General features: G+C 36.6%; 1 protein-coding gene and 1 pseudogene across 3 annotated transcripts in view; both read right to left on the bottom strand.

The window, feature by feature from the left end:
- The window catches only part of LIN52 (lin-52 DREAM MuvB core complex component), a 111,545-nt gene that overhangs the window by 6,530 nt on the left and 85,023 nt on the right, over nt 1-19,992 (bottom strand). The window lies entirely within an intron of this gene.
- On the bottom strand, nt 905-18,664 carry LOC106827664 (small ubiquitin-related modifier 2 pseudogene; annotated as a pseudogene).

Below are 19,992 nucleotides of genomic sequence, written 5' to 3'. Positions count from 1 at the left end.
GAAGAGCAACAACAGGCTGTCTTTAGAAGACTCTAATATGTGTGGCCAGGAAACGAAGGAGACAGTGTAACATTGTGAAAAGAACAGGGCTTTTAGCATCAGACAGGCTTGGATTTGAACCCCAGCTCCTAGACTGACCCTGGATCACTGGGGGCAAGTCACCCAAGTCATCTTTCTGAGCTTCAGTTTTCTCATCTGTTCAAGGTGAGATTAATACAGAGTTCACATAGGCACTCAGTAAATGCTAGCTACTATATAACTATCTCTTTCATTTCAAACAGAAGTTTATTTAAGCAACAATACATTTGACGGGAAAATTATCTAGGATTCATTTCTTTCTTTTTTTTTTTTTTTTTTGAGGAAGATTAGCCCTGAGCTAACTACTGCCAATCCTCCTCTTTTTGCTGAGGAAGACTGGCCCTGAGCTAACGTCTGTGCCCATCTTCCTCTACTTTATATGTGGGATGTCTACCACAGCATGGCTTGCCAAGCGGTGCCCAGTCCTCACCCGGGATCCGAACCGGTGAACCCAGGCCGCTGAAGCGGAACGTGTACACTTAACCGCTGCACCACCGGGTCGGCATTCATTTCTTTCAGAGTAATTTATCCCTACTTAAAGACAGATTGCCCTACATGTAACAGCTATGTACAAAAAAGTTATACAATTGTTCCTGGTTTTACAATGATAAGTGAAAAATATTAAAATTCTCCATTGAACAAGATATGCAAAGATTTTTTTGTTAAACAGTGAGAGTAAAATAACTTTCTGAAATATGAAAGCTAAGAGCTGAATGAGCATGCCACTAATGGCAATAGGGGGTACTCTCCAGTATTTTGCCCCATCCCATAACCATTTGATGTCAATCAAAACATAGCATTGGCAATTTAGTTAAAAAAAAAGGTAATATGCTTGTGTGCATATACCAGTTATAATTGTGTACAATAAAAGAATCAGGAAGGGGAAAAGGAAAGAATAGAGAAACCCATACTGTAGTAGTCAGGACGTGGTGGAACCAAATTGCAGTTTTCTAACTAGGAATGTATTCTTGGTCTGTGGGAACTGAGTTCTGGAGTGAATAGCAAGTTCCCTTTGTAGTAGACACCTGATGTCTGCTGCTGGAACACCTCAACACATCAAGGAGTATCTTCAAACGCCATTTCCAACTGTGCAGGTGTGTCTGTTTCAGGAATTGGCTGCTCATCACGCTGGACTGATCTGCCTCATTGACAGACCCTGTCATTCACAATGGGCCTTAATTAGTTTTAAACTACACCACAGAACTATCCTGCCCCACCACCTTCAAATTAATATGACTATTCTTCCTAGTCTTGACTACTTCCTTGGGTGTTTCATCAGCCACGGCAAGCACTGGAGTCGCCTTGGTTGCTGCTTTACAAAAGAGGTACCAGGTTCACACCGAATGAGCATCAGGAGCGGCAAAAGGAGGCCGAACTATTTATTTTTTAAAAAGTTCAAATGCAAACCAAATGGAAATATGAATGACTTGCATCTACATGGCACATATATTCTGGAAGATCAAACCTGCTGGAGTAATATTGGGTATCATAGGCAGCTACCTTCCTTAATTGTACCAGCACATACTTAAAGCAAAAAGGAACACATAAAATCCTAGTTAGTTTAGTTTAAATCAATGTGCTAAAAGGCTATTTATTTAATTAGCTTCATAGATGTTTTATAGAAATGATGCCACTTGTAATAATTATGGTTTTGATTCTTCTTTAAAAATTACTTTTTTGGTCCTTGAAGCTTTGAATGCATTCTAACACTATGAGAAGAGGGGTCACCTAGCCAGCGGTGCGTGCTGTGTAGAAGAGAAGCATGAAGGGGACGGATGGATAGTTAAGTTAGTCACAGTAGCATGCCTACTATGTACTAGATACTAGGGAAGACGCAAATAAATTAGAAGTGACCTCTGAGATGGAGCTAGCTGTTCACAGGTATTTTGGTGGATTAGAGGAGAACAAAAGGAAACCAATGTGACTTATAATGCCAACTTCTCTCCCACAGGAATGTGGAAAGTTTTCCTGTTGCTCTGGCATAGAGCTGGCGTACAGCAGAGAAGTTCCAGGGCAGTCTGCCAGACTGAGATTCTTTACCATGCTCCAGTTCAGACCTCTGCACAAAACATACCGCTAAACGATCGATAATTCAAGTCAAGCACTAAGCATTTTTTAATGCCTCTAACATGAGAACAGCTGGCGCCGGTGCCACTGTCAAAAGCAGAAGGTGCTGGGAACTGAGCATGTCACCGGATGACGAGGGGTCTCTTGGAGCCTCATTAGGACAGTTGGTGGCCCTCAGAAGGTGATGTAATTGTAGTAAGGTCTGCTGACCATTCTCAATCAACTCTTGTGAGAAAGTACACACAAGTGAGAGTCTTTGGTAGAAATCTCATTTTTCTCTAAAATATATAAAAGCAGCATTTGAAGGTAAGCAGAACAGCCTTCAGGCTTTTGCCTAAAGTTCTTTGGGCATAAGCATTTCAAAAAGGAGATGAAATATATATCAGAGAAAAGAATAGTCTGGTTACTAAATCTATGACCAAACTATCGTTGACTATCAAAATCTTCACCCTCAGAAGTTTCAAAAAAGCCTCTTTGGGGCACACTTTCTGGATTCTCTTTCGATTGGGTGTCTTATGCCTCTAATAAGACTTTTTCTTCCAAAAGGGTGGGTGGCTAAGAAGAGTGTTCCCTTCCGTGAATTCAGAGAAACATAATTTTATATCAAAACATTTTTTTCTTCACATTTCCAGAGAACATTTTATCCAAGAAGTAATGTAAAGTAATAAAAAAAGGAAATGCCAGGACTCAATGTACAGCTAAACAAATTTGGACAGTTCTAATATGGAAAATAATTTTAATGGGTTTTCACAACAGGAACAAAAAAAGGACAGAAATATCCAGCCAACAGATTTATTCTCAGAATATAAAACATCAAGCAGGAACATAAAATATGGGAAGTGTCAGCCATGATGCCTGAAGATTGAAAGCAGAAGTAGAAGAATCTTAATTGCCAGGCATTTGAAAAATGTTGTATTCAGGTGAAAGCCTGTGTTTCTCCATCAACTCTCCTTGCCCTGCCCTCTTTTAAGAACGAAACAAGACTAGATTTCAAATATTCGATCCTTCTTACCATCCTTCTCCCTACTAAAAAACAAATCAAAACAACAAAAAACTCCAAAGATTTGTGTTCAAGAAATGAGAGCTAACAACTTATCAGTATTTTGTTTCCTTTTGAGAGGGCCTCACAGGCATACTTCATAGTTTCACTTGGTTGCCTTTTCAAGGGTAAACTCAATTGAACAAAAGATAATGAAATCAAAGCAAGAGATTAATACTCTTGGGGCGAGAACTTTTATTAAATACTCATACATTTGTGCAGAACATTCATGCTTCAGGGCCCTTACATAGTAATACATCGTGGTAAAACAGTTATTATGACCAAAGGCTAGTGGCTTCACATGGTCTTAATTTCCTCATCCATAAAGTGAGAATAATAGCAATAATAATCTATCATGTAAGGTTAAGATAGAACAACAACTAGTCAAAGTGACTTGATCACTACACAAAATATTTTGCCCCAAGTTAGACAGAGTAATTTATCCATAGGTTAGTTTCCACTCTCAGGAAAATCAGACCAAGATCACAGTATCGATAATTTCAAATGACTTGGATATTAAGACAAGTTTCCTGCTTGGAACATCCCCACTTCAAGGTGTTGGCAGTAGCTAAAGTCTAGAGGATGAAGGCCCAGTTGTCTTGACCCCCAGGGCAGGGAAAGAGTTACATCTTCACACTGAGAAGCCAATAAAAACCTCTCTTGATTATAATTTAGATAAGAACCACTGGATTGAATAATAATGTCTGAAACTCCCCTGGCTGTTTCACCTTGAGACGTCCATCACTGGGTTAAACATGATGCTAATTGCATTTGGATTGATTAATTTCTCTCACTCCTGTCTATTCGAATAACGCTTAACAAAATAATCATAGCACCCAGAGCCAAATCTTTTCCGTCAAAGGAATGAAGCCATCAGAACAGGCAGAGATGAAAGAAATGAAGATGACCCGTAATTACTGCTACGGTGATATCATTACCATATTATACAAAATGAGTGTGTGGGGGAGGGGGGATGGAGGGAGGAGGAGCTGAGATTATTTTTTCTAATGGAATCCTACAATCTAAGAATACAGATTTGACATCAAGTGGGACACAGAGAAATATAGAACTTTAAAAAAATACAAACCTTGCTCATGAAATTGCAAAATCCAACAAACACTGAGGCCCAAGATACATCAAGTGTCTTGGGCTGTGAGCAGGTATTATTCACGCCACTATTTTTTCATCGCAATAACACTTTGTGTATGACTTGCATAAAGATTTAAGATGCTGTCTTTATACCACAAGCATTCCCATAGCTACTGGAAAATTTTTCTTTAAGCCAAGGAATAATATCATTTTATTTTAATATTGTTAGAGGTGGCCTTGTTCGTAAAGTCAGAATCTGGGTTTTAACTGCACCTAGTTCTAGTTTAAGACACCAAAGAAAATGTTGATGAATCTTCACGCCTGGTTCAGCGGACAGTAGTATGGATTTAACTCACTAGCAAGAAGAATATAACATTTCCCTACTTTCTCATTGTTTGATATGACTTTTATTACTTATGATAGAAAACCTATGATCACGTAGGATTTGAACCTTAGGTGTGAATCTATCACTTATTGGGTGGTGATCTAAAAAAAAAGGAAAAAGATGGTGATCTCAGGTATATTATGTAGTCTCTCTGGACCTCAGTTCTTTCATCTGAAAAATGGGGATCAGTACCTACTTGACTGGGTTGTTGTGAGACTTAATATATTTAAGTGCTCAGTAAGTGCTGATATAAGAAAAAATTTTCCCCTAAGATTAATTTTACAGTTATTTACAGAACCTTGAGCAATGTTTTGCTCAGGTATTTCATTTACTAAAGCTAATTTAAACAGACACTTGTAAAGTACCATAAATATTTTAACAAATATTTATGAAATAAATAAATAAATAGGATACCTAGAAGGCGCATCATTCATTTTAATAGGCTAGAAATATCTGGGGGATATTTTTGCTATGGTCTTTTAAAAATAGAACCATCATTAAACTGAAAACAATAAAAACAGATATTGAAACTGTTTTATGTAGCTTGGACAAGAAGTACGTTTCTCTATTTTCTTATATAATGAATATTCCAAATAAAATAAGCATATGTATTCTGAATTTGCAATCATTCAGTAATAAATATAAATAGTTCTTTAAAAGGAAAAAACAAAACATTGTACTCCTGGCCAGGTTAAAACAACAGTCTAAACCATTTACTCCATTAACTCAGTATTCTCTGCTTTCTGTCTGGTTAAGAGAGGCAATGTAATACAGTAAAAAGTGTTTATCTTATCTGGCTTTGGAATTAGACAATTCTACATTTGATTCAAATCCTAGGCCCCCTTTTCCAAGCTTCAAGACCTTGAGCAAGTTGGGGCCGGCCCCGTGGCCAAGTGCTTAAGTTCACGCGCTTTGCTTCGGCAGCCCAGGGTTTCGTGGTTCAGATCCTGGGTGTGGACATGGCACCGCTCATCAAGCCATGCTGAGGTGGCATCCTACATGCCACAACTAGAAGGACCCACAACTAAAAACACACAACTATGTACTGGGGGGCTTTAGGGAGAAAAAGGAAAAATAAAATCTTTAAAAAAAAAAAAAAGACCTTGAGCAACTAATTTACTTTTTTGAGCATCAGTTTTCTTATCTGTAAAACGGGAATTATGAAACAGACTTTGCAGGATCTTTCGAGATTAAATGAGGCAATGCATGAAAATCCTTTATACTGCCTGGTACATAGTAGGGAAGTCAATAAATAACAGTGTTAATCATTTTTATCCTTCACGTCTCAGCTCAAATACCACCTTTTCAGAGAGGCCTTCCATGACGACCCTATCTAAAGTGAGTTGTCTTCAGTTACTCTCTTTCATATCAACCCATGTACTTCCTTCAGAGCACTCACCAAATCTGAAACTAACTTTGTTTATTTACCTTCATGATTCACGAAGTGCTGAAGAACCTCCTGCTGTAGCCCCAGCAACTAGAACAATACCAGGCACATAGTAGGTAGTCAACTATACATCTATTGAAATAATTTATTCATATATGAGGAAAGAGGAACTCTGCTTCCTTTTCAATTCTTAATTAAATACCACGCATAAGAACTTTTTTTTCCTAGTAAAATTACATAGGTATTTTACCCTTTGACCCAGCAATTCCACTTCTAGGAAGCTATCCCAAAGAAACACCAGCAAAAATATTAAATAGGGTATTCACATGCCTATCAATTTCAGCACCATTTGTAACAACTGAAGATTGGAAACAGTCCAAATGTCCATCTTTAGAGAGGGGACTGGTATAACCTTATTATAGAGTACTGTTCAGCTTTAAAAAGGAATGAAGAGAGCTATATACTACTATAGAGAGATCTCCAGAACATACTGTTAAGTGAAAAAAGCAAGGTGCAGATTATTTATAGTATATGAGCTTATGTTGAAAATTAGGACAAGGGGGAAATACATATATATTTATTTATATTTTCAAAAGAAACAATAGAAGGATGAACTTTTGTATTAGTTTTTGCTAATAAAGATGGTTACCTAGCGAGGGGAATAAAGAGGGGGAAGGGATAGAGATAGAAGGTAGATACTTTGAATGCACCTTATCTTATACGTTTTACTTTGGGACAACATATAAATATTTTATGTATTAAAAGACAAAATTCATTAAATAGAAAAAATGAACCTCTAAAAATTGAAATAAACTGAAAATAACCTGAATCTATAAAATTTGACGTCACCTATATAGTAGAAAAGTTTAAATAATTTTAAAAGACATATTTTGACTACACATCCCTACAAGTGTGTATCCTAAGGATGTAAAAGAAGCACAGAGAAATCTTAAACTGCCTCCAGCAGTCTTGTTGTTACATGTAGTTAGTTCTTTTGATGCTAGTTTTACTGCAGGTTAAAACAGTTATGTTAGTTATTAGGAACCAAGATTTTCAGCATGAGAAAAGAGATCTCATTATAAAATCAAATATATCAAATAAAAACCCGTTGAGGGGCCTGCCTCGTGGCACAGCGGTTAAGTTCACGTGCTCTGCTTTCATGGCCTGGGGTTTGCCAGTTCGGATCCCGGGTGCAGACATATGCACTACTTGTCAAGCCATGCTGTGGCAGGCATCCCACATATAGGGTAGAGGAAGATGGGCATGGATGTTAGCTAAGGGCCAGTCTTCCTCAGCAAAAAGAGGAGGATTGGCAGCAGATGTTAGCTCAGGGCTAGTCTTCCTCAAAAAAAAAAACCCCAAAAAAAAACCCCAACAAAACCCTTTGACATCTTTAATTTGAACTGGTTGTATTGGTAGGAACAAAATTTCTTTTTCTCTTTTCAAAAAAACCCTTATTTACCAACTCTGTCCGTGGAAAAGGCCTAGAAGCAATGACAGTCTATTAACAATGAAAACTATTAGTACCTAGATTTCTACTAAAAGAAACCAGGGCTCTTGGAGAAATGGATGAGATTCCAAGTCTGAAAAAGTGAACCAGGGATATCTTGACATGCTGAAAGCAAGGAATTTATCAAAGATTACTAGGGTAACGTCAAATGACACAGGATTCAATCTGAAGGGGCATCCACTAACTGAAGATGGGACAGTTTTGAGAGTCAAAAAGAATCATGTTTATAATACATTGAAACACATCAAATATAAACATTTATAATATTTTTTTATAAGTCCTCAGTCACTTCAACTCATTTCATGTTCTGAAAATTGATAAATAAAAGGAGGGAAAAAACCTAGCATTTTTCCTGCCTTGCTTCTTTGGATAGTATTTCAGGGAAACCAAATAGTTGCTGATTTGTTAGAATAATAATAATTAACATCATTATTCTTATGAAAAGGATCAGATGGTTAACTCTCAAACCCAGTGGCCTTCGCTGGCACTGGAACAAGCGGAGGTCATGTGCTTCCTGATGGGAAGCAACAGTAAGTGTACAGTATCACTTACGAAACATTCTTGCCAAAAAGACTGAATCCAAACCCAATTTATTCTCTAACAGATTACAGGAAATTTGGGGGGAAAGAGGAACATGTGGAATGCTATCACCAGGATAAAATCATCTAAATTTAAAATGTGGGAAATCCTATAAGACAAACAATTCAGTTTCTTCAACAATTAAATAGCATGGGGAAAAAAACTTGGAGGAAGCAGGGAGTGTGGTTATAGAGAAGATTAAGAGACCGAATCTTCATGTCAACCAAATGTAATGTGTGGACCATGTCTGGATCCTGAGTCATACAAACCAATCAGAAAAAACACAATTTTGAGCCAGCCAAACTGGACATGGACTATTAGATGTTATTAAGTTTGGTGTTTTATTTTATTTTGTTTGGTGTAATAATGGTGTTTTTTTTTAAAGCCTTCTCGGTTAGAAATACACATTAACTTATTTATAAATGAAATGGTACTAAGATTTGCTTTAAAATATTCCAGCCAACAACACAACCACAACAAAAAGTGTGATATAAGGAAGTGAAGATAAAACAAGAATGGCAGAAAGTTAACAATTATCGAAGCTGGGGAGGGCGTACATGGGGTTCCTTACAGCATTCTCTCTACTTTAGTTAGTATATGCTGAAAAATCTCCATAATAAAAAAGAAAACCTCACCAAACGCTTCTCTGGAAATATAGCTTTATCTTATTACACTACATATCATAATACAATGAAGAGTAGGCCCGGGAACAGAGACAGGAATAATTAATTCTGTGGAGGGCTTGGCAATGGTTAGACAGAAAAAGCTTTAGAAAGGGAGTGACTTTTCATGTCATGAATGTTTATTTCCATCATTAAATTCTTTGGATAAGGAACAAATTACACATGACCAAACAATCAAAAGCAGATTATATATTTTTTAAAGTCTACCAGATCTAACTTGGGTTAAGCCTGATAATAAGGAACTGCTGCCTTCCAATCTTTCTCGCTCTTAATTATTTAAGAAATCATCCTGACAAATCTAAGAGCACAATTTTCAACATATCTGTAAAAGAGCTATGAGGGAAGGTCTCATTTTGCTTCTACAAAATTCTCTGAGAGGTGAAGAGAATGAGTCGTTGGTTACTCATTTATTGAATCTTCTCAGAAAAAGCACTAGAGGTTGGTAGCAAGACTAATTTTAAAGTTTAGGCCAGTCCAATAGCTAACAAGTTACAAAAAGGAATAGCTTAATCTAAACACTCACTAGTCCAGCTAAATTTCAACTAGTTTGCCCTCACTATCAAGAACTGTGTATATAAATGGTAACCTCACCAGTCCTGCTTCACTTTGATCATTCTTTTTTTCTTTATAGATGCTGATTTATCCAATTTAAAACAAATTACTTGCTCTAGCTGATAATTTGGCTTTTAATTGCTTGCACTGTGGTTTCATGTACGTATGGTTCATGTTCTCAACTTGACTAGACAACAAATTCATCAATGGAAGAGACTTTTAAAGATAATTTCCCCAACGAACTTGGAAAAAATGCACAATATACAGTAGTTATCCAGTAAGCCTTAATTTCTAAAAATATTTTTCCTCTAAAATCATGTAGTAGTACAAAGGTACAACAATTACTGTCTTCACTTGATTATGAATTTCTTTTAAAGCCACTTCACAATCAGGTAAGAACTTGTATGATGTGTCTACTTAGGAAGTCATATGGCAATGGTTATTTTCCTTGTGATTAGAAATAACAGCTAATTAACCTGTTTTTTTCCAGAATATATAGTTTTGATATTTCTGAATAATCTTATTTACAACATTCATGAATTATTAATTTAAAATAATTAGAACGCAAAAATATCCTCAGCCAGAAAATTATATTATCCTGTGTATAAAAATCTGCATCACTGAAACTCCAAAGCTTAACCTGTACATAGTTAACATACAATAAACATGTACTGAATGAAAAAGCATTCTTTCATTGACAGTATAGGCCATAATTTAGGATCTTAAAAGCAACTTAAAGGTAATCAATATGGCTAAATGTAATACAGGGGGAAATCTGGTTAATTAGATACTATATAAACATTGACGATAATGCTTCGTAATTAAATATAAAATATTTTTCATAATTTTATTTGCATTCAAACTAATACAGATGTGAAAGTGAAAAGAAGCATTTTATGATGCCTCAAAATCAGAAGGGTGGAGTTCTAAACTAGTTTCATTACTAGTCAACAAGTCCTTACTGTGTGCCCATTATAGATGTACTCCTATAATAGCAGATGATGAGACACCAAAAGAGAACAACCTATCAGGGAGGGTGTACCATAGTGGTTATGAGCACAGGGCTCCAGACCTGCACTGCAAAAGAGGTCAACCAGTCTTCCTTAGAAAACCCCTTCCTACTCGAGTCTTTGGGCACTAAAGTTTGCTCATCAACAGCTTAACTGTGCTCCGTGGAGACACTTGTAGAGATCTTTGCAATTATGGAGTACATTTTTTCCCAAGACATTAAAGAGGTGGGGAGATCAGAAACAGATCCTACTTCAGCATACTGGAGGTCTTTCAGGTAGGTTAGTTAGAATGTATAACCTGTTATCAGCGGGTCTCAAAGTATGGTCCCTGGACCAACCACATCCGCATCACTTTGGGAACATGTTAGACAAACAAATTCTCAGACCCCTATCCCAGTTCTACTGAGTCACAAACTCTAGAGGTTGGGCCCAAGAATCCATGTCTTACAAAGCCCTTCAGGTGATTCTGATGCATGATAACGTTTGAGAACCACTAACCTATATTACCCAGGCTCCCTGATTTTGTCTCCAGTTCTCTGCAGTTCTAATTCATTACTAAAAGAGGAGGCAGGATTTTATTTTATTAAAATTATGATCATAAAGCATATTTCTTTATCATAAAGCCAGAAGTAGAAGGGAGATTATCTTTTAGAAAATATGAGTAACAAAGGAAGAAATGAAAACAATCAGCCAAAGGATTAGAATTTTTACCAAAACTCTATCTCTATTGCCACACATTGTGCTTAGTGTTAAGGTTACAATAAAGTCCTTAACCTTGAGAATCTTGGCAGAAGACAGACCGGAAAATAAATAATTATCAAACAACATCATCAAAGCTATTAGAGGAGTACACAACACATTATGAGGAGAGAAATGGGGATAATTAATTCTGCAGAAGGTCTGGATTGGATGGACAGGAAAAGCTTTAGAACAGGGTGATATTTGAACCGAGCCTTTAGGAATGTCCTGTCTAGGAACACCCAGGCAAGCTAAGGACAGCTCCTCTTTAAAAGTTTTCTACTAGGCCACTGGTGTAAAATGCAAGTGAACATTATGAAATAGATCTTAAATCAAGCCCTAACTACCTGCTTAATTCCCAGCACTGTTTGGGATTTCTTGTGGATACCAAAGTAGCATAAGACATGGCCCTGCTTTTAAGAAATTAAACCACAAGTAAGGAATTTGGCCGATGCAAAATTTGGCAGGAACTAAGCCAATTAAAACTATTCTTCATCATATTTTGTTAAGCAAAAAGCTATGACAGTCAACAACCAAACCACAAGTGACTTGTTCCTAAGTCTAGTTTTCTCTTAAGATTGACGTTTTCACAAGATTTATAAAAAATGAAGACATCTACCACACTTTTATTTAAAAAGCTTTATTTAAAAGCTTTTGTTTTTATTCTAAAGAAAAAAACAATTTACAAAGTCCATGCTGAAAGATACTATCTTAATGAGTTAAAATTCCTTGTGCTTGTAAGATCAACCTGACCTTATTCCATGAAATAGCCAAAACTAAAAATCAGTTTTTTCCTCTATATTCATGTTCATTCCAAGAAACTAGCATTCCTGTAACCAAACATACCTGACTAAAGCTCATTTTTTCCAGAAGGTAGAGAGACTATAAAACTAGTTCTCATAATTTACTAAAACGTTTATTTTAATAAAGACTACTTATTAAGTCCCTAGTAATCTAGGTCTGATTTGATTAAGGAGTCCTATTTCGAATAAATAAACCCCCAAATCCAGAGTTGAGTCAAAAGCGAGAGACAAAGTGACTAACATACTTTGAATACTCCTACCATCAATCACATTCTTTGAACTTTTCTTTCTTGCTTTTTTTTTTTGAGGAAGAGTAGCCTGAGCTAACATCTGCCGCCAATCCTCCTCTTTTTGCTGAGGAAGACTGGCCCTGAGCTAACATCCATGCCCATCTTCCTCTACTTTATATGTGGGATGCCTGCCACAGCATGGCTTGCCAGGCAGTGCCATGTCTGCACCCGGGATCTGAACTGGTGAACCCCGGGCTGCCAAAGTGGAACGTGTGAACTTAACCACTGCGCCACTGGGCCGGTCCCTGAACTTTCTTTTTTTTTTTTTTTAAGATTTTATTTTTCCTGTTTCTCCCCAAAGCCCCCCACTACATAGTTGTATATTTTTAGTTGTGGCTCCTTCTAGTTGTGGCATGTGGGATGCCGCCTCAACATGGCCTGATGAGCGGTGCCATGTCGGCACCCAGGATCTGAACCGTGAAACCCTGGGCCACTGAAGCAGAGCATGCGAACTTAACCACTTGGCCACTGGGCCGGCCCCTGAACTTTCTTAATGATTGCCCAAGTCCAGCTTAGGTTGCTGGGTATACTCACTTCATTTGTACAATCAGTGATGTGTCTTTGAGGTTAATGTCAATACAAAAATTAATTTCTATATGCCAGAAGCTGTTCAGCATTCCAAGTGTATAGATTCTAACTTTCAAAGTTTCACTTTAAGCAAAAACAAAACAAGAATATATGATGAGATTGAAAATTCTGAAACAGAGAATATGACCTATTGCTGTCAGTCAGCTCTTCAGGCCCCAAGATAGCCAACCAACTGTAAAAGGATTCACAGCAAGTCATTCTTCTCCATTCTAGCTACGACATGAAATATCAAACTCTAGAGTCCTTTGAAATGGAATCCAACACTGAGAGTGATGAAAGCAAAAAGGGCTGTGTTTTTGCTTACCCAGTTTCTAAGTGGCTCAAAAAGACAAAAGAGGGACTAATAAATGGTTGAGTTAGCTACTAGTTTAGCAGAAAGTATTTAGATCATTGGATGATATATGTCATACTCATACTAAATTAAAACTATATCTAGGGAATTCTAATGCAAATCTTATGATATAACATACAAACACATTCCTACATCAAAAGAAAGTTTTAAATGGTGATGATACACAAACTTGTACATAGCAGCATTTTCATAATAGCCAAAACGTGGAAATATCCAGATGTCCATCAACTGATGAACAATGTAGTATATCCATACAATGGAATATTATTTGGCAATAAAAAGGAATAAAATCCAGAGAGACAAAAAGTAGGTTAGTGATTACTTATGGCTGGCTGGGGAGGGGGAGTGGAGTCAGGGGAATGGGAGTCATTGCTAATGGGTATGGGGTTGCTTTTTGGGGTGATGGAAATATGACAAAATTAGGTCGTCATGATGGTTGCATACTTTTGTGAATATATTAAAAACTCATTGACTTGTATATTTTAAATGAATGAATTTTACACTACATGGAAAATATCTGAATAATGCTGCTTTTATAAAAATGAGTGATTGTAGAGCTGTGCAAAATTTAAATGGCGAAGTATAAAAAGGCTCTTGGGGGGCTGGCCCCGTGGCCGAGTGGTTAAGTTCGCGCACTCCGCTGCAGGCGGCCCAGTGTTTCGTTGGTTCGAATCCTGGGCGCGGACATGGCACTGCTCATCAGACCACGCTGAGGCAGCGTCCCACATGCCACAACTAGAAGGACCCACAATGAAGAATATACAACTATGTACCGGGGGGCTTTGGGGAGAAAAAGGAAATAATAAAAAAAAATCTTTAAAAAGGCTCTTGGGCTCAAGTGAAACCCCTGATGAAGAGACTTCTCACAGGGAAGATTCAAGGAACAGAACCTGAGCTTCTCCACTAAAGACCAACTAGTTCTCCCCTCTATCCTGAAGCACAAGGAAAACAGCCCTTTCCTCTGGCTTTGTGCTTGCTAAAGAACTGACTGAAAATTGACCAATGTTCTTGATTAAAAATATGGCTGTTGGGACATTATTGCCATATACTTTAAGAGAAAATATTTTTCATAAATTCAATTCTGTTTAAATTCAGATAACATCAGAATTTGTATTTATGATGTGCTTTTAGAAAGCAAAGATACTATATTTTGAATTAAAATAAGTACAGTACTTAGATTACTTAGACACTATGAATAATTATTTGAAAAATGTTCCTTTTGTTTAATGACTAAATATTCATCCCAGGAAGTCAGAATGCAATTAGATTTAATATAAGTAGATTAGATTAATGCAAATGCATTAAATACAAAAGCATTTAACAAAGCTATATATTTAAACATATCAAAATCCATGAAATGAAAGATTAAGGTTGCTATGAAAACTAAGTAATCCTCAGTACATGTAAATAATTGGTTAAATGTAATAACTGAATTAGCAATCCTAACTCAGGTCATGAGCACTGTAGATAACTTATTTTACAAAAGCATTTAATTGTAGAATTTCCATGGGTTCATTATTGTGCTATGCTCTGAAGATACTATGAATAATATTGATAGTATCTTTTTTTAAAATTGGCTCATTCAATATGTATTTATTGAGCACAACTTCATGTAGGATTAGTAATGCTCACCTTTTTGCATTCACATTGTGAAGAGATTAAGATTCAGATAATCATTACACAAGTTAACACAGTTATTCCCATGGTATAATTTCTGACAGGGTCCATAAGAGCCTCCATAATTGTCACACTAGGTACTTGGTTGCCCTTCAGTCCTGTGTGGCTATTTGAGTAGAATAATTTTCTGATCTGAACACATTCTTATATTCTTAATATATATTTGTGAGGGAAAGTTCTCACTTGTTCTAATTAGTGCCATCTTTCCTGGTGCTGACTTGACATTATGCTTCTTACCTCTTACTTAAAACAAATTGTGCCCTGCTCCACAGGTCACATAACAACCTGCTCAGTCCTAAGTTCCACCTGACTGGTATCACTGTAACGTTAACATGTTTATCACACATTGTTCAAAATGTAGAGTATACCAGTGAAGAGTGTGTGCTGCTGAATGGCTAAGAACACGACTGCTCTTCCGAGTGGTGATTATATGCTGGGTATTATTCAAAGTACTTAACATGTGTTACCATTATTTAAAATCTTCACAACACCCTATAAATAGGCACCATTTATCATATTCAATTTACAAATGAGACACAGAGACATTACATACCTTACTCAAGTTTATACAGCTAAGTAGCAGAGGCAGGATTAGAACCCAGGTGGCCTTAACTCCAGAGCCTGTGCTCTTAACCACTTTGCTACAGTTATCTCCCCACTGTCCCTGACCTAAAGCAGTCCACAGACGAGAGAGATATACAGTCATGCACCACATAACAGATGTTTCAGTCAACGATGGACTGCATATACGACAGTGGTCCCAGAAGATTAGTACCATAGAGCCTAGGTGTGTAGTAGGCTATACCACCTAAGTTTGTGTAAGTACACTCTATGATGTTTGCATAATAATGAAATCACTTAACGACGCATTTCTCAGAATGTACCCCTGTTGTGATGCGACGCATGACTGTACATCATGTATAAAATACTTTGTTACTGGCTGTAACAGAGGACTGGACAGGAGCACAGAAAAAGGGAAACGGACAAAGCTTTCCAGGGAAAAGAAACAGCATTCGGTATTTCAAACATTTCAGGTATAAATTTCCCAAGAAACGTGATTTAAGTTTGCTTTAAGAATTAAAATGAAAGACATATGAGAATACTGGATCTAAATTCACTTTCTAATTTCCAGGTCTATGTAATGCAGATTTTACTCACATAATGCCTGTTCACTTCTTTTTAGATAACTTTTTAAAAGTTTTCAGTATAGTGGGCTTTGTTTTCCTTTTAGTTCATGACATTTGTTTTGGTTTGCTTCAATGTCTATCAAAAAAATTTATAATTTTCTCCAAGTAGGTTTTACAAAATTTTTGGTAGATTAAATTGTTAAGTATCTTAAATTCTTGTTGCTATTGGGAAAGTTATCTTTTTAGAACATGCTATATTCTAATTGTTTCTGGGGTATAAAATACAATAGGCTTTTGTTTTTATATAATGGTTTTATAAAAAGTGCTATTTCAACATTGGTCCATTCTATATAACACCGTCATTCTCCAGTCAGAGATCATCACATGAACCAAATTTGTATTGTGTGCCGTGTCTGAATGAAGCCCAACATCTGCTTAGTACATATATTCTAAGCAAGAGGGATAGAGGGATAACATCTCCTATAATTCTTTAATCACTTTGCGCTGGCACTATTTCCAGGTGATTTAAAGTGCTCTCATGTTTGTGCTATGACTTTATCTTTTTTTTTTTTTTTCTGCTTTATTTCCCAAACCCCCCCGGTACATAGTTGTATATCTTAGTTGCAGGTCCTTCTAGTTGTCCGATGTGGGACGCCGCCTCAACGTGGCCTGATGAGCGGTGCCATGCCCGCACCCAGGATCCGAACCCTGGGCTGCTTCAGCGGAGCATGCGAACTTAACCACTCGGCCACGGAGCCGGCCCCTATGACTTTATCTGTAAGCGCAGTTTGAGTGCAAGATAATTTGACCTCCCAAAAGGCTGAACATTAGTGAATAAAATAGTGCAGCAAGAAGAATGTACCTTCCAAACAATAACTCTCTTGCATTCTATCCCACAACTACCACCCACTATCAAATCTTCCCTTCTTCCTTTGGTAAACATGATAAAGCTTGTTACATTATTTTTTTTGTACAATCTGTATTTATTTACTTCCAAATTCTTATTTATCACTTAAACTTGTTTGCATTGTTCAGTTGATATCTTTCATATGGTAAATAGCATCCATTTTTAATCACAGTTTGACGAGTTCTCACAAATGTTTAAAATTGTGTAACTGTCGTCACAATCAAGATATAGAATATTTCTATCAACCCAAATTGTTCCCTTGTGCCCTTTTACAATCAACCCCAATATCACCCCAGTCCTAGGCAACCACTAATCTACTTTCTGTCACTATAGATTGGATTTGCCTTTTCTAGAATTTCATATGAATAAAATCATATAGTAGATACTCTTCAGCATAACATTTTTATATCCATTATGGTATGATATGCTACACGTATCAGTCATTTGTTGCTTTTTAGTGATGAGTAGTATTCTATTGTTTATTCATTCACTGGTTGATGGACTTTGGAATGTTTCCAACTTATGGTTATTATGAATAAAACTACCATGAATATTTTGCACAGTCTTTGTGCAGACTGTTTTCATTTATCTTGAGTAAAAAATCAGGGGTGGAATTGCTAAACTATATACTAAACATATGTTTAACATTATAATAAATTGCCAAACTTTCCCAAAGTGGCTGTACCATTTTACATTCCCATCAGTAATGTATGAAGTTCCAGTTGTTCCACATCCTCCCCAACACCTGCTATCGTCTTTTTTTTATTTGCTGAGGAAGATTTGCCCTGAGCTAACATCCACTGCCAATCTTCTTTTTGTATGTGAGCTGCTGCCACAGCATGCCCACTGATAGATGAGTGGTGTAGGTCCATGCCTGGGAACCAAACCTGGGCTGCTGAAGCGGAGCGCACCAAATTTAACCACTAGGCCACTGGGGCCAGCCTGCTATTGTCTATCTTTAATTTTAGCTATTCTAATGGGCATGTAGTGGTATCTCAATGTGATTTTTTTTTTTTTTAAAGATTTTATTTTTTTTTCCTTTTTCTCCCCAAAGCCCCCCAGTACATAGTTGTATATTCTTCGTTGTGGGTCCTTCTAGTTGTGGCATGTGGGATGCTGCCTCAGCGTGGTTTGATGAGCAGTGCCATGTCCGCGCCCAGGATTTGAACCAACGAAACACTGGGCCGCCTGCAGCGGAGCGCGCGAACTTAACCACTCGGCCACAGGGCCAGCCCCTCAATGTGATTTTTAATTTGCACGATTTCCCTGACAGCTAATGATGTTAACTGCACTTTCACATGCTTATTGGCCATTCATTTATTTTCTCTTGTGAAGTATCAGTTCAAACATTTTACTAATTTTTTGGACTATTTATCTTTCTATTATTGAGTAGTTAAGTTTTTAAAAATATATTGTGCATACAGTCCTTCATCAGGTACAGCTGATTCTCATTATTTGAAGTAGTTATGTTCTATAAAGTCACCATCAACAGTAAATTAGTGAACACTGAACCACTGCTCCTTGGACAAATACAGGGTCAGGCTCCTGAGAGACTCTGGTCACATTTTAGTCAACCAATCAACACATAATCTCATTTTATGTGTATTTCTGTTTAAAGACACCTTATTTAATATAGTTAATATATAGTGTCAACTCATTAATATTAAACTCACAGCCAACAGCACCATAACTCATGTCTACATGAAGCTTATCCAACACGTGTGTTTTCTCCATAAGGCACATCATGGTCTTCTTGAACTTAGGAACACTAGACAGCACTTCAGCATTATGCTTGGGGGCCATTCTAAATTGAAAAATCATCAAGAAAGAGAATAAAAATGCAAAATATGTGGCACTAAATAGGCCGTGAAAAGGACACTTGTGTACAGTATGAAAACTAAAACAATAAGGCAGAACACCACGTTATTTGACGCAAGCTGGAACATGCATGTTGGGCAACTCAAATTTTTTGCCACCCTGTGCATGTCCACAAAGGACTACAAAAGCACCACAAATACTGATTTTTGGGGTTGTAAATTTTAGCAGGTAGGTGAATTTGCAAATACAGAATCTGTGAATGAGGATCAACTGCATACGTATTGCAAATATTTTATCCCAGTCCATGATTTGTTTTTTCATTTTCTTAACATTGCCTTCTGATGAGTAGAAGTTTTTAATTTCGATGAAGTATAATTTATCAAGTTATGTTTTATGGTTTATGCCGCTTGTGCTATCTAAGAAGTCTTTGGCTATCCCAAGGATGCAAAGATTTTCTCTTACATTTTCTACTAGAAGTTTTACAGTGTTTAGCTTTTACATTTATACCCATGATCTATTTTAAGTTCATTTTTTTTTGTTGTGAGGTATGGGTCAAGGTTCATTTCTTCTCACATAGATATCCAGTTGTTCTTGCACTATTTCTTAAAAAGACTATCCGTGAATTATTTTGGAACCTGTATCAAAAACCAATTGACTACATATGTATGGGTCTATTTTTGGACTCTTTATTCTCTTTTATTCATCTCTATCCCTGTCTTTATGTCAAAACCACACTGTCTTGATAAATACAGCTTTTACAGTAAGACTTGAAATCAGGTTGTGTAAATCCTCCAACATTGTGGGGTTTTTTTTCAAAACTGTTCTGGTTACTAGGTCCTTTGCATTTTCATACAAACTTTAGAATCATTTGGCTTTTAATTTCTCAAGAAAGCCTGGAAGAATTTTGATTGGAATTGCACTGAATATACAGATCAATCTAGAGAGAACTAACATAACAGTATTCAGCCTTCTGATCCATAAACATGGTACATATCTCCATTACTTAGATCTTTAATTTCTTTCAACAATGCTTTGTAGGTTTCAGTATACATCTTACACATACTTTGCTAAATTTATTCCCAAGAATTTCACGGGTTTTGATGTTATATTGGTATTCTTCTTAAAAACTCATTTACCAATTGTTCATTGTTGTCATATAGAAATAAAATTGATTTTTGTATTTTGACTTTGTATCCTTCAATCTTGCTTTATTTCACTTATTAGTTTTAGTAGCTTTTTTGTAGATTCCTTAGATTTCTATGTAAAGAATCATGTCATCTATGAATAAAGACAAATTAACTTCCTCCTTTCCA

The sequence above is a fragment of the Equus asinus genome, chromosome 7 (assembly GCF_041296235.1).
Source record: "Equus asinus isolate D_3611 breed Donkey chromosome 7, EquAss-T2T_v2, whole genome shotgun sequence".
NCBI classification, from domain to species: domain Eukaryota; kingdom Metazoa; phylum Chordata; class Mammalia; order Perissodactyla; family Equidae; genus Equus; species Equus asinus.
This window is presented reverse-complemented; position numbering and strand designations above follow the sequence as displayed.